This window comes from Aethalodelphis obliquidens, unplaced genomic scaffold (genome assembly GCF_003676395.1).
Source record: "Aethalodelphis obliquidens isolate GAN/ISIS:26980383/991018 unplaced genomic scaffold, ASM367639v1 scaffold34, whole genome shotgun sequence".
Taxonomy (NCBI): domain Eukaryota; kingdom Metazoa; phylum Chordata; class Mammalia; order Artiodactyla; family Delphinidae; genus Aethalodelphis; species Aethalodelphis obliquidens.
In genome coordinates this window covers 2,308,633-2,325,873 of record NW_020837978.1, presented here as the reverse complement: position 1 = coordinate 2,325,873, position 17,241 = coordinate 2,308,633, and positions in this window count along the sequence as shown.

The following is a 17,241-nucleotide window of genomic DNA, read 5'->3' as shown; positions in this document are numbered from 1 at the left end:
GCCCCTCCAGGCACTGTTCACGGCCTTCGCTTCACGCCTGGATGCTTCAGCGCCTGAACTTTTCAGTTCTGCAGCACCCGCTCTTGCAGACCAAAAGCTCTTTTCTCAACAAGACCATCGCCTCTGAGTTTCCTTTTCCTTTTTAAAAATTATCAAAGTGATACAACTACACAATTAAAATCAAACAGAACCACAAGTCTCGTGATGGAACACGGCACCTCTAACGTTTCTCTTCCACTGTTTATGGCAGTAATTCTAAATGTTATCATTAGACCGTTACTTTTTTTTTAAATAAATTTATTTATTTTTTGGGTGTTGGATCTTCGTTTCTGTGTGAGGGCTTTCTCTAGTTGCAGCGAGCGGGGGCCACTCTTCATCACGGTGCGCGGGCCTCTCACTGTCGCGGCCTCTCTTGTTGCAGAGCACAGGCTCCAGACGCGCAGGCTCAGTAGTTGTGGCTCACGGGCCTAGTTGCTCCGCGGCATGTGTGTTCTTCCCAGACCAGGGCTCGAACCCATGTCCTCTGCATTGTCAGGCAGATTCTCAACCACTGCGCCACCAGGGAAGCCCAAGACCATTACTTTTTGATTTATTGATTTTAGACATTATCCACGGACTTCCTGTCATGAAAAATGCGGGCTTTGTCCACGCATCACCTGGCCTGCAGTGCCTCACATCATGGGACAGATCAGTAGCCTGCACTTACCTCATGAAAACCAGGAACACGTGATTTAATTCATTCCTTACACATCTTTTAAACTATTGCCCCTGGATCTAATAATAGTTGTCATTTGGGGGTTAATCATTTTTGTTTGCTTTGCGAATTCCCCCTCCAACAGCATCGTGAAAATCCTCTGAATACTATTGTTTGCCTACGTGGCCAAACACAGCAGCCATCTGATTGACCAGCTCCAGTTTTCCTAGGAGCCGTTCCTCCTAAACCCTCACTCCGGTCCTCCACGGCAGTCCACGCGGGATCACATCAGCCTCCGCGCCCCTGCCAGCCTCAGCCTGGACGCTCTCTGCCTCTGTCTGGTTTTAGATGCTTTGTCCTCTGGGGTCCATGCCTTCCTCATTCTCTGTTTTGGTAGCACAGCCTCTAATAACTCACAAGAAAGGGTGTGTGAGATGTCAATATTTTTAGACCGTGAATATCTGATAAATGCCTTTACTCTCCCCTCCCTCCGGACGGACGCTTGGGTACGTTGAGAATCATGTCTCCCTGGTCCTCTGGCTTCCATTACGGCTTTTGAGACGCCCTCCTAAAATTTGCATACTCTTGTCTTTGTATGTGACCTTCCCCCCCACCCCGGAAGATTTTAGGGTCTTCTCTTCCTCCTGGCGTTTTAATATCTCAGCAAGGTGCCTTAATAAGGGTGTCTTTCCATTCATGGTGTGGGTCACTTTGTGGACCTTTCAGTTTAGAAATGTATGTATTTTGTGGTTGAGCTGTACACTTACAATGTGTGTACTTTGTTACATCTCAATAAAAATCTTAAGAACAGGAGAAGAAGAGTCTGTTTTGGAGCTCAGAAGCTGAAATGGGAACTCTTTAGCATGTGTTCCCTCCCTGTGTCAATTCGTGCCTCTGGAGGCGAGGACCCAGGCCATGAGGAATTATGTTCACCAAGGAGCATGTGTGTGGGAGAAACGGCCCCGTGTCCCAGCACTTTGTCTCACCTCTCCGTCCTGGCTCATTGAGGCCTTACGGTTGCCCGCGAAGTAGGTGTGATTATCCCCATTTTACGGATGAGAACGTTTAAGTAACTTCCCTGAGATCCCACTGACTCACACTTGAACCTGACGTGGAGTCTTGCTGACCCCACCGCTCACCTTCTTAATCGTGATGCTCGAGGGCCTCCCTGGGGAAGTATCCAAGGGCAGGGAGGAAAGAAGAGAGAACAGACCACCAGCTGCTGCCAGGAAATGCCTGTGCACCTCCATCAAGCCTGGACTCCAGATCGTCTGCTTTTTATTTTCTCTCTTTCTCTCCCTTAGGGAGACGGTGAGTGTCCCAGGTAGTCTCAAATAAAAACCCAAGCTCCCTGAGGCCAGAGAACTGTATTTTCAGATGCTTTGTTTCCTCCGAGGAATCCAGGAAAGATTAGTGATGTGTAGAATGTATTCTGCAATACATTCTTAGGGGACTAAACATTCTAATCGTTCTCCTTCCCACGTGATTCTAAGATTAGAGTTCATTGGCTGTGAGCACATCCCCATAAACTTGGAGGCAGAGAATACCGTGTTGGCCCCTTTCCTTTTGAAAGATGGGTTTCTTTTTTTTTTAATTGCAGTATAGTTGATTTACAACGTTGTGTCTGTCTCTGCTGTACAGCAAAGTGACTCAGTTATACACATACATACATTCTTTCTTTTCATATTCTTTTCCATGATGGTTTATCCCAGGATATTGACTATAGTTCCCCGTGCTCTACAGTAGGTCCTTGTAGTTTATCCATTCTGTATATAGTAGTTTTCATCTGCTCACCCCAAACTCCCCCTCCAGCCCTCCCTCCCCTGCTTCCCCTTGGCAACCACAAATCTGTTCTCTACATCTGTGAGTCTGTTTCAAAAACAGATTTCTTTTGAGGGTGACCCGGGCTTCCTTCATAGAAACATGAAGTGTAAGAAACAAACAACTGGGTCCCTGTGGGTTTTCCCCAGCAGACTGGGAATCTTTCTAGCTGATCCCAGCTAATCTGCCCATTTCTTTTCCAGTTCAATGTTGCAAAGGTCAATGAAGCACTTTGGTTTCTCTGGTGACACAAAGTCTCAATGAAGAGGACTACTCCACTGCTGGGATAGAGGTCTGCAGAGAACAGAGGTAAATATTTCCCTGACAAATGAAATCTTCAACTGAATTTTCTTTCCGCAATTATATTTGCTAGCTTTGCAACATAGTGATTAATACATTAAACCAATTAAACTCTGGGAAACTATTCACATTTGCTTGCATATGTTTTCTAGAAGCACACACACAGAATTAGTCTGAACCAAAGGTGTAATTTATTTGTCTGCCATCTGAGTCACCAAGTTCCCTCAGGGTATCTTTGAACTTGTTCTTTCTAAATCTCTTTGGAAACACAACAATGTAAAGCAATTATACTCCAATGAAGATGCTTAAAAAAAAATCTCTGTGGAGTATTTTTTAAAAAAACCGTGATTTATTCAGACATAGAAAACAAACTTATGGTTACCAAAGCTGAAAGGGAGGGGGGGATAAATTAGGAGTTTGGGATTAGCAGATACAAACTACCGTACATAAAATAGATAAACAGCAAGGACCTACTGTAGAGCACAGGGAACTATATTCAATATCCTGTAATAAACCATAATGGAAAAGAATCTGAAAAAATACATATATATGCACATATATACATATAACTGAATCACTTTTGCTGTACACCTGAAACACTGTAAATTAAATGTACTTTAATAAAAATAAATAAGTAAAAGACAAAATACCCATGTGGTTTTCTAGAAACAGGCTGCCCAGCCCAGAACCCAACCTGTTCCATAGTCTCTATTCCAGAATTTGCTCACGTGACTTAGGAAACGCTCAGACCACGTGCTCTGTGCCTTTACAGCTCTGAGTCGGTGCGCGGCGGTGACTGCTGTTAGCATGGCTGCTTTATCACAGAGATCCGACACGGCCACCCTCCCTAGACGAGCCTGTCAATACTGGACGCTTGAGGCCAGGAGACTGGATAGACTGTTTCCACACACCTTTCAAAGCTCTTAACTTCTATGGCTTTTACAGCAATGGGCAATGTTTTACCTACAGTTCAAAAGAAGTTTTCTTCTTCAACGTTTATGTAGCTTTCAGCCTCGAGCTGAAAGAGCATCAGAGATGTACACAATTATTAGAACCCAGGGACGAGGCCACAGTTTTTTTCCACACCAACAACACTTCTGGAATATTCGTGAAGCTCTATGGTGTGTGGCCAAGAAGACAGCAGAACTGAAGCTGCGGGTGGGCTACCACCGAGCACGTGACAGGGGGTGTGTTACCCCACCTGGGCCTCAGCTTCTGCAGGTGTGAGATGGGGAAACACCTGTTTGGCCCTCAGGAAGCTGTGTTTGGTTTCAAGTGATGTCATGCCTGGTGGAAGCCTTTGTAGGGTGTGAGGCTGTCCAGACAAGGAACGCTGTGACGTGACCTTCTATTACTGCTCTTGCCTGGTCTCCACAGAAAGGTCTGCAAAGGGACCCATCGTGGTGCAGGAAGAGAATGTCAGAGCACCTGGAATGCTTTACTCCCAAGCTTTACATTTCGTTTCTTCTTTGGGCGCGTTTGTGGAGCGGGGCGCTGTGCGTCTGAGGGAACCCTGTCTGGCTCTGTCCCAACCTCCTGGCTTGGCTTCCTCACCTGCCGGGGCTGGAAAGCTCCGTATCCACCCCTCCCAGGCCCCTGTGCTTCCAGCAGCGACGTCTGTGCATCAGCCGCCTTTCAAGCTGCTGTCAACTGGATGCTGTCATGTCTGTCCTACACACGTGTCCCAGACAGGCACCCGGTGACATGCCTGAGTCACCTGGCCCGGGCCTCCTGCCTTCCTTGTCACCCTTGCCCCCCCTCTCCCCCAGAGTGCACCCCTCACCCCTCCTCTGTGGGCTCTCACAGTCCGGCCACTGGGAAAGTCACCAGAGGGAGGGCTCCACCCACCAGCGCTGGGGAAGTTTCCCTCGGGCAGCCAGGCCGACAGTGGAGGGGAAACGGCCCTGGGTCCAGGGAGAGAAGCCCCTTCATCTTGCAAAGGGCATCACTCTGGTCCAATCAGGAGGGAGAACCATGCAGCCATTTGAAACAGGCGCGCTTTCATGAAAAGAACTATTAACTGTAACAGGGGAAGGGAGTCATGAGGGATTGGCTAGGAAGAAGTAAAGGGAGCCCCAGAAAGTATAGGAAAAGCAGATACAAAGAGCAGCGATGACCCCCAGGGCTGACAGGGGGCCAGGAAGCAGCTCATACCCCAGCCCGGGCTGAGACCTGCTCCCCGCTGGCCAGGTCCCGGCCGTGGCTCGGCCAGTGGCCAAGAAGGTGCTGGGGAGCTTCACCGGTGGAATTTGCTGGTAGTCTGTCCTCTAAGGTGCCCCGGAAGGCTGATCATGGGGGTGTCTCACTGGAGTTACTCCATGTGAAACCTCCAGGAGTAGGTGTTGGGGACTTGGCTGACCTTTGGTGCTGCCGGCTGCAGGGCCAGCCCAAGCCCCCGGTCACGGAGCAGCTCAAAGAGGGAGGGCTTGGTGCAATGATTCGGTCTTGGTAACAGTCTACCCCTTTGGCCCTTTGGCTTCCATATTCCCTTTCACATACACTTGAACTTGTGCAGAACTCTGTGTCCACCTAGCGAGACGCAGCTGTCCTTCATGCGAGTGAGGAAGCCCTCACTCCCCCCACCGAACAAGGAGGTACACGGCCCCGGGAGCCATTGTACCCACGGCCAGACAAGTTCATTACTACTCAAGTCACAATCCCACTAACTCTTCTGTCACCTGAAGCCTAAACAGTAAAGTTGACCTGTATATGAAATAATAATAAGGGAAAGAGGGGAAGAAAATGGTTGTGTAAAGGCACACACGTCCAAGCAAGGAGAAAGTAGGCAAGGCTCTCAGTCCTCCTGTAACTGGCCAGGGTGGGGATTGCACCAAGAGACCCAGTGGGAGCTTCCTGAGCCCACGACCTCTTGTCTGCGGCGGGGCCTGGAGCTCCTTCGCCCAGCCGCGCTGCGGTGTTTTTCTAGAAGTCATCTCTCGGACTCTGCATCTTGTTCTTCCAGATCTTTGTGAGCATCTAGTTTCTCGTGTTAAATCCCTTCTGTTGAACTTTCTCTCATCTGCAACTAATCCCTGTGCATCACATTTTGTAATTAACATATTTGTACAATAGTGTAAATATAAATATATTTGAGACACCTGCTTCGTTTCTTTCAACTAATGGATATATATGATTTAAGAGTTTTTAGAGACTTGTGCTAGAGAGCGTGCAATGGTTCCTGGCTGGCATAACGAGTTTTGTGGAACTCCTGGAGCACGGTAATGGCCATGGAAAACGACCCAAGCTCAAATTTGCTGTAGGCTGATGAAGCGTGTATCACAGCCCTCTGCCACGGCCATGAGTGATGGGTCAGATCCACAGGTGTGACCAGGTGTTTGGAGAAGTTGCCCTCATAGGGAAAAATACCTTGAAATGGCTTGTTTTCTTTCAATTCACCCCCGGATCAAATCTCTTTCCCATGCCGAGATTATACATCTCAGACATGTCTTAACCTTTTTGATTTCAGTGAATGGTCTTCTGGTACAAAAAGTCTGCTGGGACCTAAATCAAGTCTTTTGTGTCCATTTCAGTCTTTCGCAGGAGGAAGAAAGGAAGGAAGGAGGAAAGGAAAGGGAAAAGGAAAAGAGAGAGAGAGAAAAGAAAAAGAAAACAGAGACACAAGGCACCTGGCACTGGGGCAGGCCAGCTTCCTAGAGTTTCACTACCTCCCCACCCAGAGCCCTTTTTTCTCTCCCACAAACATGGCCTCCATCCAGGAAGCCTTTCCCAGCAGAGATCTATTGCTTTCAGGCTAGCTCTGTGTGGAAAACAAATAATTTAAGGGCACCATAAAAGCTTATTGATTATCAATGGTCCACTCTGTGGTAGGTACTTAGACAAGGGGAAAAATGGAAACTAAAAATAAGCCCCAAGTTTACTTCTGCAGAGAGAAATGGACCAAATACCAATAAGGCACCTTCCCAGCCCAGACCGTTTCTTGCGCTCATTAAAATTCAAAAGCAGGGACCCAAGTGTGTCCTGGAGGGGACATCCCAGCCTCCCCTGACCTCTCTAGCCTCCTCTCGACCTCCAGCAAGGGGCTGCCAGGGGAAGAAGGGAAAGGAAGGCAGTGGTTCTAAGCTTGAGCATCAGAACTCACTGGAGGGCTTGCAGGGTCCACCCCAGAGATCTGGACCAGCATCAATGCCCCGCATCTGGAACCGGCTCCCAGGTGATGCCGATGTTGCTGGCCCAGGGACCACTCTTTGAGAGCCAGTGGTTTTGAGGCAGGAAAGCAGAGCGGTGAAGAACACAGACTCTGAAAGTCAGACAGCCTCGGTCCAGATTCTAGCTCCACCCTCACTGTGGGACCTGGGAAAATTACATCCTGAGCCTCGGTTTCCCCATCTCTAAAACAGGCATCATGGCAGTATGTGCTTCACGGGGTCATCAGGAGAACCGAGTTAATAGAGATAAAGCACTTAGCACGGCACCTGACCCAGGCACAAGTAGGAGCTCGTACAAACTTTTAATTCAGACGCTCACTGTTTGTCCTGTGACTCCGTCTGGCCCCGAGCGTCCTGCGAGCGTCCTGTGTGTGAACCCTCATCTTCCTCAGCCCCACCAGTGTCTGGGCCCCAGTTTCCTCTCCCATAAGATGGGAGGGTGGGTTAGTTGACTTTCAAGGTTCCTCTTCATAGAAAGATAAAGCAACTTCTGAAGCTTACAGGAAACCCTCTAATGTTCCCGGGCCATGACTACCCCCGGGCATACCTTCTTTTTTAATTTTCATAGGTTACAAGCATGCGAGTCCTGCTCAGCTTAGCGTGACAGAGCTGATCGTGTGTGAACTTGCCCTTGTGTGTTTCTTCTCTTTCTCGGGGTGTCACCGGCCTCCCTGCTCAGTCACGGCCGAGGGGAAGGGAGGGAGCTGAGCCGGGGGCTGCACCCCTGCTCATGTGTTCCTTGGGGCAGCCCTGCAAGGTGGTGGCCTTGTCCCATTTTCCAGTTGAGGAAACCAAGCTCAGGAAGGTGATGAAACCTGCCCAAGGTGACCCAACTGGCGGGTGACGACGCTGGGACCTGTGAGCCCCACTCAGAGGCCAGTGTGAGGTGCTGGGGCTGGAGAGGTGGGAGTGCAGACACACACAGACCAATGGACTGGAGCCCCAGGGGCCAGGTCTACCTGACACGGCCCCAGAATCACCCGTTCTGGGCGGGGTAACGCACCCTCGTCTCTGCCCCAGAGCTGCACGGGCAGGCAGGGCAGGGGTGACCAGCTGCCCTTCCCTCTGCCCAGCTACTCCCCCGCTCGAGGCTGGGAAGCTCCTCTGCCTCTCCCACCCGCCCCTCTGCCCACAGGTGAGGTTCCTCACCTCTGAAGGCCTGGCCACCACCTCTGCGGGGCCCCTGAGACCTGCGCCCACCCCGCAGTGACCACCATCCCAGCGCCAACAGGTTTCTACCTTGGCCCCTGGGACTTAAAGCACCGTTTCCCTCCACTACCTGAGCCCCTGTCGTGGGCTGAATTTGTCCCCCTGCCCCCAGATTCACATGTTGAAGCCTTATCCCCAGGAGGTGATTAAGGTTAGATGAGGTCACATGGGTGGGCCCTAGTCTACCATGATAGGTGTCTTTATAAGAAGAGATGAGGACACAGACCCAGGGAGACGGCATCTACCAGCCAAAGAGAAAGCCCTCGGGAGAAACCACCCTGGGACACCTTCATCTTGCACTTCCAGCCTCCAGACCGTGAGAGAATGAGCTGTGGCTTAAGCCCCCAGCCAGTGGGGTCTTCATTACCGCAGCCCTAGCAGACAAGGTAGCTCGCCTTCCCAGCCCTGCAGCCCCGCCCCCCAACAAAGGCATGAACACCTTGGCATCTTAGGGATTGACTGCTACTCATCCCAGAGCCCCTCACACCCAGGGAGGCCCCGGTTCTTAGGAGGCCTTGGTGGACAGGTGTGCACGGAATCAGTGGATGGGTGTCAGATACGAGCCGCCTGATAGCTCGTCATAAAGCCCTTTGGCCTGCCCCTCACCCAATACACGAGGTGCCCTGCCCAGAGCTGTGCTTAAAAAACAACAGGCACAGGGGCTGGCTGGAAACCCACAGGCGTGTCTTGGGCTGAAAGATGCTTTAAGGAGCTGACCCTGCCACCAGTGGCTGGCCTGGCTGCGGACACCAAACCCTGAGGTCACGGTAACATGAAACGAAGCAAGGCCACTTCGTAATGTCACCTAAGCACAGACAAAAGCAAGGTCACTGTGACACCTACAGAAACCCCGTGCCGGGTAAAGTGAGTCCCCGCTGCTTGGCCAATTATAGCGTTATCTTCAGTCGCCCCTCCTTAGGAAGGCTGATGGAGACGCCTGGACAAAGAAACGCTCCCACTCTTGCGACAGCGTCTAACCTCCAGTCTAGACCAATGGCAGCTTCCTAGACGCCCCCAGTCACCCACCTCCTGCAGCGGGTCCCTTCCAGTCCCCTCCCCAAGATACCCGCTGTTCCCATGGTGACATTCCCCCTCGGGGCAGCTGGTCATGACCCCGCCTGTCCAAGCACAGATGTGCCTAGGGGTCTCGGCCTGCAGCTCCTGGACAGGGCTGTCCCCTGGCCGTAGTTTGATGGGATAGAATATGCTGACCGCCAGATCTGGGGGAAGGGGTGTCGGGAGGAAGGCACGGTGGGGAGCTAAAGCCTGAGAAGAGGTTTGCAGTTTGCAAAGGGGAGAGGAGGCTGCAGACATCACTAGCCTCTCCTCCACCTTTTCCAGAAAAGCTTCGGGAACGTCCATGTTATTTGTTGAGCTCTTCAAGTTGGGTTTGGGTTTGGGGCCGAGCGGTGCTGATCTCTCAGTAACTGGCTGGAGAGACTGGGCTGCGAGGGACCCTCAGGAGAGGCCGGGCGACCCCGAGGGGAATTGCTGACCATCCTCCGTGGTTCCTTGAGTCCCGGGAACGCAAGGCAGCGGTTCTCAAACCCTCCCAGCGCCTTAGAATCACCCAGCGAGCTCAGGAGAGGTCCTCACGGCGCCACCTCTGGGCCCAGGTGAGCTGGCCTAGGCTGGGCCTCCCAGGTGTTTCCACCCTCACCTTCGGGAATCCTTTCTGCGGGTCCTGGAGCCACATTTCAACAGGTGCGCTTGTTTAAGAAGCGGCCTTAATGGTGAGGATTTCAACCACCAGTTTCAATGGTGGGAAAATATTTGTGGACAGACGTGTGTCTTTTGTTCTCTAACTAACAACAGAATGAGGTCATTTGGGGGCTTTGTATGGGGGGTGGAGCCGTGGGCCGTGGTGTCTGTTCCCTTAGTTAGGACAGAGAAATGCATCCAGTTGTGCTCCAGGTGAGACCCGGCTCCCACCCCGTGCAAGACCTGTAGCACCCTCAGGGGACAGCAGAGTGGCATTCTGGTGTCGCTGGTGCTTTAGCAGAACAAGGGTGCCTGGAGGGGGGCCTTCCACCCCCGGTCCTTTGGGCGCAAGACCCACCAGGACATTCCCGAGACCTGGTGCTTGAAAACCTCAGATACATCTGCTTGAGCGTCAGCCTCTGACGGCCTCCCGTGCCGGCAGCGAGGGCGAGAAGCCTGGCATCTCCGCGATTCTGTAAAGAGTGTTTTTTTAATCAAATAGGATTTGAAAAAACAAAGCAAAGATGAAGTGTGCCCCCACTCAACAGTTTTACTTTCCTCTCTGTCGAGGTGTGGCAGGTGAGTACAGGGCCCCCGCACCTTGCTGTCGGGAACATGCATCACACGCCGCGTTGTACCTGTCTGCTGACTGCGGTCCCCTCCCTCCACCGTGAGCCCTTCCTGCCCATCAGAGCATCTCAGGGTCTAGCACCAGGCCTGGCAACATCTCGGGTGTGAGACGAGATAGAAGCCCCCGGGAGGGCTGGGTGTCTGGTCTGCAGGGTTCGCTCTCTCCCAGCACCTGGCACAGAGCAGCTAAGCCACAGGGGACGGAGGAAGATCGGGGCACTGCGGACGCGAAAGTCAGGTTCTCACCACCGAGAGGCACGCCCGTGATTTCTCATTTACCCAGATTGATGCAGCTTTAGCAGGAAGGGGCATGGGGAGGACGACAGTGGGGAGAGAATGAGGGAGGATGGGAAGGGCGAGTGGTGGTGGCCATGGGAGGCTGGGCATCTTCGACCTGGACCTTCACTCTCCCCTGGAGACAGATCGGCCCCGGCAGCCCCTGCACCACTGAGGTCTGAGAGTCGCCATCCGAGCTGCTCTCCTGCGGAGGCTGCTTCTCCAGGGATGACGGACGTGTCCTCTTGGCAGCTCCCCTGTCTCACGCATTTCAGCTCCTTCCCACGCAGCCCGTGCTGCTCCCAGTCTTGCCCTCAGGTGACCTGAGAGCCGCCTTCTCCCTAACCAGGAGCCCCAGCTCATTGTTGCCACTGGCAGACACCCCGGGCCAGGACTGCACATCCTAAATAGCTTTAAAATAGCCGAGGTGAGGGCTTCCCTGGTGGCACAGTGGTTGAGAGGCCGCCTGCCGATGCAGGGGACGTGGGTTCGTGCCCCTGTCCGGGAAGATCCCACATGCCGCGGAGCGGCTGGGCCTGCGCATCCGGAGCCTGTGCTCCGCAACGGGAGAGGCCACAGCAGTGAGAGGCCCGCGTACCGCAAAAAAAAAAAAAAAAAAAAAATAGCAGAGGTGATATGCTGGAAACTGATTAATAACCTGCTGTTTGCTCAGCTCAGCTGCCTAAGTTGAAATCTATTCCTCTCGATCGACTGGTACCTGTGGAACACCTGCTGGGAGTTTGGGGCAAAAGAAGCACAAAGTGGTCCATGTCGGGAAGCAGCTTCCTCCCGACCTGGGGAGGCTCCAGGGACGCTGAGGACGGCAGCTAGGCCTTCAAAGTGTGACGGGGATGCTGAAGGTGACAGCAGTGGAGGCGCGGGGGGCAGGCATCAGGTGGGGGAAGGTAGATGGAGCACAGAAAGGGGGGCACAGGGGCGGGGGTGACTGTGGGAGCAGAAGATGGAGGGGCCAAGGGCCTGGACAGGGGCGTGTGCTGGGACCACTGCTGGACAGGGAAACCAGCTGCCAGCAGACGTGGAGAGGCAGGTGATTCCGAGAAATCCACCTGCTCAGCAGGCAGAATAGAATCCAGACCAGAGGCTGCAGGGACACTGAGGAGAGAGGAGCAGGGCAGGCACGAGGCGGCGCAGGCTGGGCGGGGGCAGCAGGATGGGGGCGGGAGAGAAGGACGACTCCCAGGGAAGACAGCAGGGCGTGGTGAGAGGCTGCATGCAGAGGGTGAAGAAACGAGAGCCTTTCAGGCCCCAGGAGGTGAGAGATGTACGAGGTTCAGGGCACGTTTTAGTGGCATGAGAATTCACTGGAGAGTTTTCTTCTTTCTTTGTTTTAAAAGTATTTTTATTAGTTTTTTAAACTGTGAAACATACATAACATAAAATTTACCATGTATGTGGCCAGTGCAGCACATCACATCCACAAGCACATTCACAGCGATGTATAACTGTCCCACCATCCATCTCCCAAAATGATGCTCTGTCCCCATTAAACACTGACTCCCCATTCCCGCCCTCTCAGCCCCTGGCGCCCCTCATTCTGCTTTCTGTCTTGGTGAATCTGACGACTGCTGGAACCTCATGTAAGTGGAATCATCCAGTATTTGTCCTTTTGTGTCTGGCTTATTTCCCTGGACATAATGTCCTCAAGGTCCATGCATACTGTGGCCTGTGTCAGAATTTCCTTCCTTTCTTTGGCTGGACCATATTCCATTGTATGTATGGACCACATCTGTTTATCCACCATCCATCAATGGACACTTGGGTTGCTTCCACCTCTGGGCTATTGTGAAGGATGCTGGTATGAACACGGGTATGCAAATATCTGTTCCAGCCCCTGCTTTGAATTTCTCTCTCTCCTCTCAGGTTTTACTCTAGGTGAACCAAGCCACTCCTTCACTCGGCTTAGAAATCTCCTCAGCTAAATATCGAAGTTCATCACTGCAAGTTCCACCTTCCACTCAACCCTAGAACACAGTCCAGCCAAGTTCCTTGTCACTGTTAACCGGTTGCCAAAAACACACTCCTCGTTTCCACGTGAGCCTCCTACGAATGGCCTTTAACATCCACGTGTCTACCAATATTCTGAACAAATGAAGTTTGTTCCCCGGTTCCATCCAGGCAGCACGTCCCACAGGCCTCGCGGTGGCTGTGACTTTCTGGAATGAGCGCCTGACTCGTTCCGGCCACCTCTGCTCCCATCCTGGCCCTGCCTGCTCGGGAAGCCGTTTAACCACGATGGGTCTCAGTGCTGCCGTTGGGGTGTGGGGATGGCGGGACGTAACCTTTTCCCAGGCTTGTCGCAAGGGTGAAGCGAACCACGAGTGTGGAGGCATTTCAGTGCCCGCACACCTGAGGGATTCCTAGTCACGCTTCCGGGCCCCTACCTGGCTAGACATTCAAACCACCAAAGCCCACATCTGTGCTCCTCCGTACTGGCCTCTTGCCTGACGTAAGTGAGGAAGGAGTGGCATTCTCTTTCGGGGCGGGGGGATCTTTTTTAGAACAGAGACCAAGGATGGCGAATACTGGGTTCCAGAGGGGTCTCGGCTGTGTCCAGTCTCCGCCTGAGAGGGCGATGGTGTCCATCAAGGGCGTCGCGGGGAAGAGGCCAGACTTAGCCCAGACCCCCCGGGGCTCTGCTGGCCAGTCACCGGGCTCTTGCTTTTCAATTTTCTAGGCTCTCAGGAACCCCACCACCCTCCAGTGTGGGGGTTTGTTGTCCAGAGGTACAGAATCATGATGGCACAAGGTGGTTACCACTGCTTAATGATTAAACCAAAACCGACTGCCGTGTCCGTCCTCAGTATCCGCAGAAATGAGCAGAGGGCCTCACGTCAAGCGGGTGTTTGATGAGTGAATCACTGCTAACAGGCGCGAAGCACCGCCAGCCTTCACACCACCCGCAGCCGTGCCCTGAGTTACAAAGCAAATAGCACAGGAGACCGCCACGCCTCAGCTGAGACAAAGGCCGAGATCATTAAAGCCATGACCAGTTACAAGCAGACTTCCTGTGTTCCTCACTGCTCTGTGCTCTATTGGCCCTTCTTCACCCGTGCTGAGCGCTCCCCACGTAGCACCGTAATGACATAATTCTGCTTTGTCCCTCTCCCTAGACAGGGAAGCCCTTGTGGCCCAGGAGCCCTTATTAGTCTGTGTTGCCAAAGCCTGGCGCACCCTCTCCAGACCTTAGAGGAGCAAGGAGGGTGTTGTCAAGCTTCCAGAGCGGGAGGTGTCAGCGACGTCTTCCTCTTCTCATTCCTCCCTCCCGAGTGTCATCACCTAAAGGTACCAAAGCTGCCCTGCTTGGTTTATCTTGGTCTCTGTGTCTGCAAATGCATACATTAGCTGCCTTTTGGAAAAGAGGTGGCTATTCCAAAGGCTGGAATTAGATGTTGTTTTGGATGTTTGCAGAGCGAATTGTGGGACTAGAAAAACGCCTTTATCCGGAACAGAAATTGTGACACTTCCTATTTTTTAATGTAAAACATGAAGTAAACATAATTCACAGTCATTTTTAATGTCCTGGTGCATCTCAGAGCCCCATTTAAGATAAATGATTTTCAAATGCCTGATGAGTCTGGTTTGAAAGCCTCTGTGGAATTGATGTACTATAATGTACTCAGATCATTTTAAATCCAGGCCCTGCTTTGATATTTGCCTCTCGTTGCCATCATGGATGGAAAACGTAGACACCAGGACCAGAAGAGGGTTCTGCTGAGGAGGGGTGTGGGTGGGGTGAGGGAGAAGCGGGAAGAGAGAGCGTATCTTTGCAAAGCCACGAGGCGCATACGTCAACATTTGTAAAATCATGGTGGTACAGACTTATATTATTCCCTGTACTTTTCTGAATGTTTGAAACATTTCAGAGAGAGAGAGAGAGAGTGAGAGAGAGAGACTCTTCCAGGGGTCTGGAGCGAGGGCACCCTGAGCCCCTCTCCGAGCCCCAGACAGCCGGAGCTACTCAAAGTGGGGTCGACCAGCAGCTTCGCAGAAACACATATTCTCAGGTCCCGCCCAGAGTCTGCATTTTAACGAGCCCCAGATGATTCCTAGACACGTGAAAATGCTCCTGCTGCCTCTTCTCTCCTGCCCTGCCCATCACCTCCTGAACTCCTAAAGCTCGGAAGTAGTTCAAGGATATTTTAAGATTTCCTTGAACCCCGCCTAGGTCAGGAGTTCTGTGGTGCCCTACACCTGCTTTTCTCAAAACATCTGGCACTATCACCAGCTGCTACCTGGACTGTGAACTCCCCACTGGTCCCTTCAGCCTTTGGGCAGTTGTCCTGTCACAGTATACAGCACGTGGCGTTAGGGTCAACAAGTGTTTTATGAATGAACAAGAATACACAGTTTTAGATATACCCGTCAGGCCATCAACCAAACTGCAAATGGTTCATCCAGGGAAGGGAATTGCCTGGTTCTAGAACACATTAATGCATGGAATTAATTTCTTACTGTCTTGTTTGGTGCTAAATCTAAAATAAATTAACTCACTTTAAAATTATCAGCATTTTTTTTAAGTGCATCGTTAAAATTTTGTAGCGAAGTGCGAGTTTTTAATGGCACAGCTCAGTAAACTGACATTAAAAAGACCTCCACTTCGGGAACTCAACCTTTCAAGATGTCTTGGCCCCATTTGAAAGCCTGAGGAAAGATGGGAACTTCTCCCCAGATAAATGCACACTATTGGCCTATAATTCCGGGTCCACCGACCCCAAGTAAAGAGCTCTTGCCCTAAGTCGACAAGGCCAGGTCCACCGCCCTCACCTGGCGCCGTCCTGGAGTTTCCCACTGTCGTTGGAACAAGACGTGTCCGTGGACATCCCCCCATGTGACACTCCGGGCAGACACCTCGTTTCTCTGGCTGGGAAAATAACACGGGCAACACACTGCAAATCACGACCACCTTAAAAGCTCTTCCCATCGCTGGCTGATAAAGGGATGCTTTGAAGGGTTTTACGTTTGGTTTAATCCCACAGTTTCCCCCTGTAGGTCTAGGAGACAGGAAGTTGCCACGGAATCAACATTGACTGGACAGAGGCCACCACGGGGACCAGACAGTATTTTATCAAGTGGCTTTTTTTCTTTAGAGACATCAAAGGGGGCTTGGAAGCCGTCAGCAAGGCAGTGGAAATATTTGATTCTATTCACAAGCACCATCTAACCAGCACGTGGTTTATGCGTAGTAAACAAGTAACACCCGAAAGAATAGAGAGATGGGAGGAGCCATCGCTGAGGCTCTGATGATGTAAGGAGCCCAGATCCTAAGGTCTCACCACTCCAAGTTGTACTCATTTCCCACAAAGAAAAGTCCAATGCCGCCCCGCTTAGCGAGAAACCACCAGGTCCTTCAGAAAGTCATTTCCCCTGACATTCAGTCATTGCACCCGTACTTTAGTAGAATAAGAACAACACTGAACAATTGAATGATAATTCAATAATAATTGCCTAGTATTGAATAAGAATAATAACATCGTATGGAGAAACCTGAACGAACTTTTTGGCCAGCCCAACAACATCATGGGTATTTGCACCGCATTTAACTTTGCAAAGCTCTTTCACTTTGTGTCGGTCCAGCAATTTAACTATGTTGCCAGAAAGAAAGAGGAACTTCTTCTTCCCCTCAGGCCCACAGCCCCCGACACGTCCACACAGCCCGCGACAAGCGCCCACAGAAACCAAGACCCGTGCGGCTGTGAGCTGGGGTTGAGCCTCAGAGCCTCTTTATTGCCTTATGAGTGTCTCCGATGTCTGTGACAGAAGTCAGCTCTTCCAGGACTCTGAGTGCTGAGGTCAGAGGTTGATTGAAAAAGCTTTGAAAAGGTCTAGAAATCTCAAGCAGGGCAGAGTTCATAAGAGAGGCCGGCCTTTCCAGAAGAATCGCCTTTCTCTGCGGGCTTTGTAACACTAAGCTCAGGAGATAAGTGAAACGTTGCGTGAGTGGCATTTTTACTGGGGATTTTAAGTTAAGCATGGCGTTGATGTTTTTAAAAGAAGCCAACTTGGGGGAAGATGGTGGCCGCTACTTAATGGCTGGTTAACCAAACTCATTGGCATCATCAGGAGAGTCGAGGGCATCCCGGTTGGGACAGCTGACTTGCCTGGTTTCATTCATCCCCTCATTCCCCATTTACTGAGCCCCTACTAGGTTCAAACGATGAGCTTCAGGTTTCAGGAAGCAGCTCAGAGAGAACTTTATTTTTTTGCGGTACGCGGGCCTCTCACTGTTGTGGTCTCTCCCGTTGCGGAGCACAGGCTCCGGACGCGCAGGCCCAGCGGCCATGGCTCACGGGCCCAGCCGCTCCGCGGCATGTGAGATCTTCCCGGACCGGGGCACGAACCCGCGTCCCCTGCATCGGCAGGCGGGCTCCCAACCACCCTAGCAGACTCTTGATGAAGGTGCTTTGTGCAGAAGCTTGCCAGGCA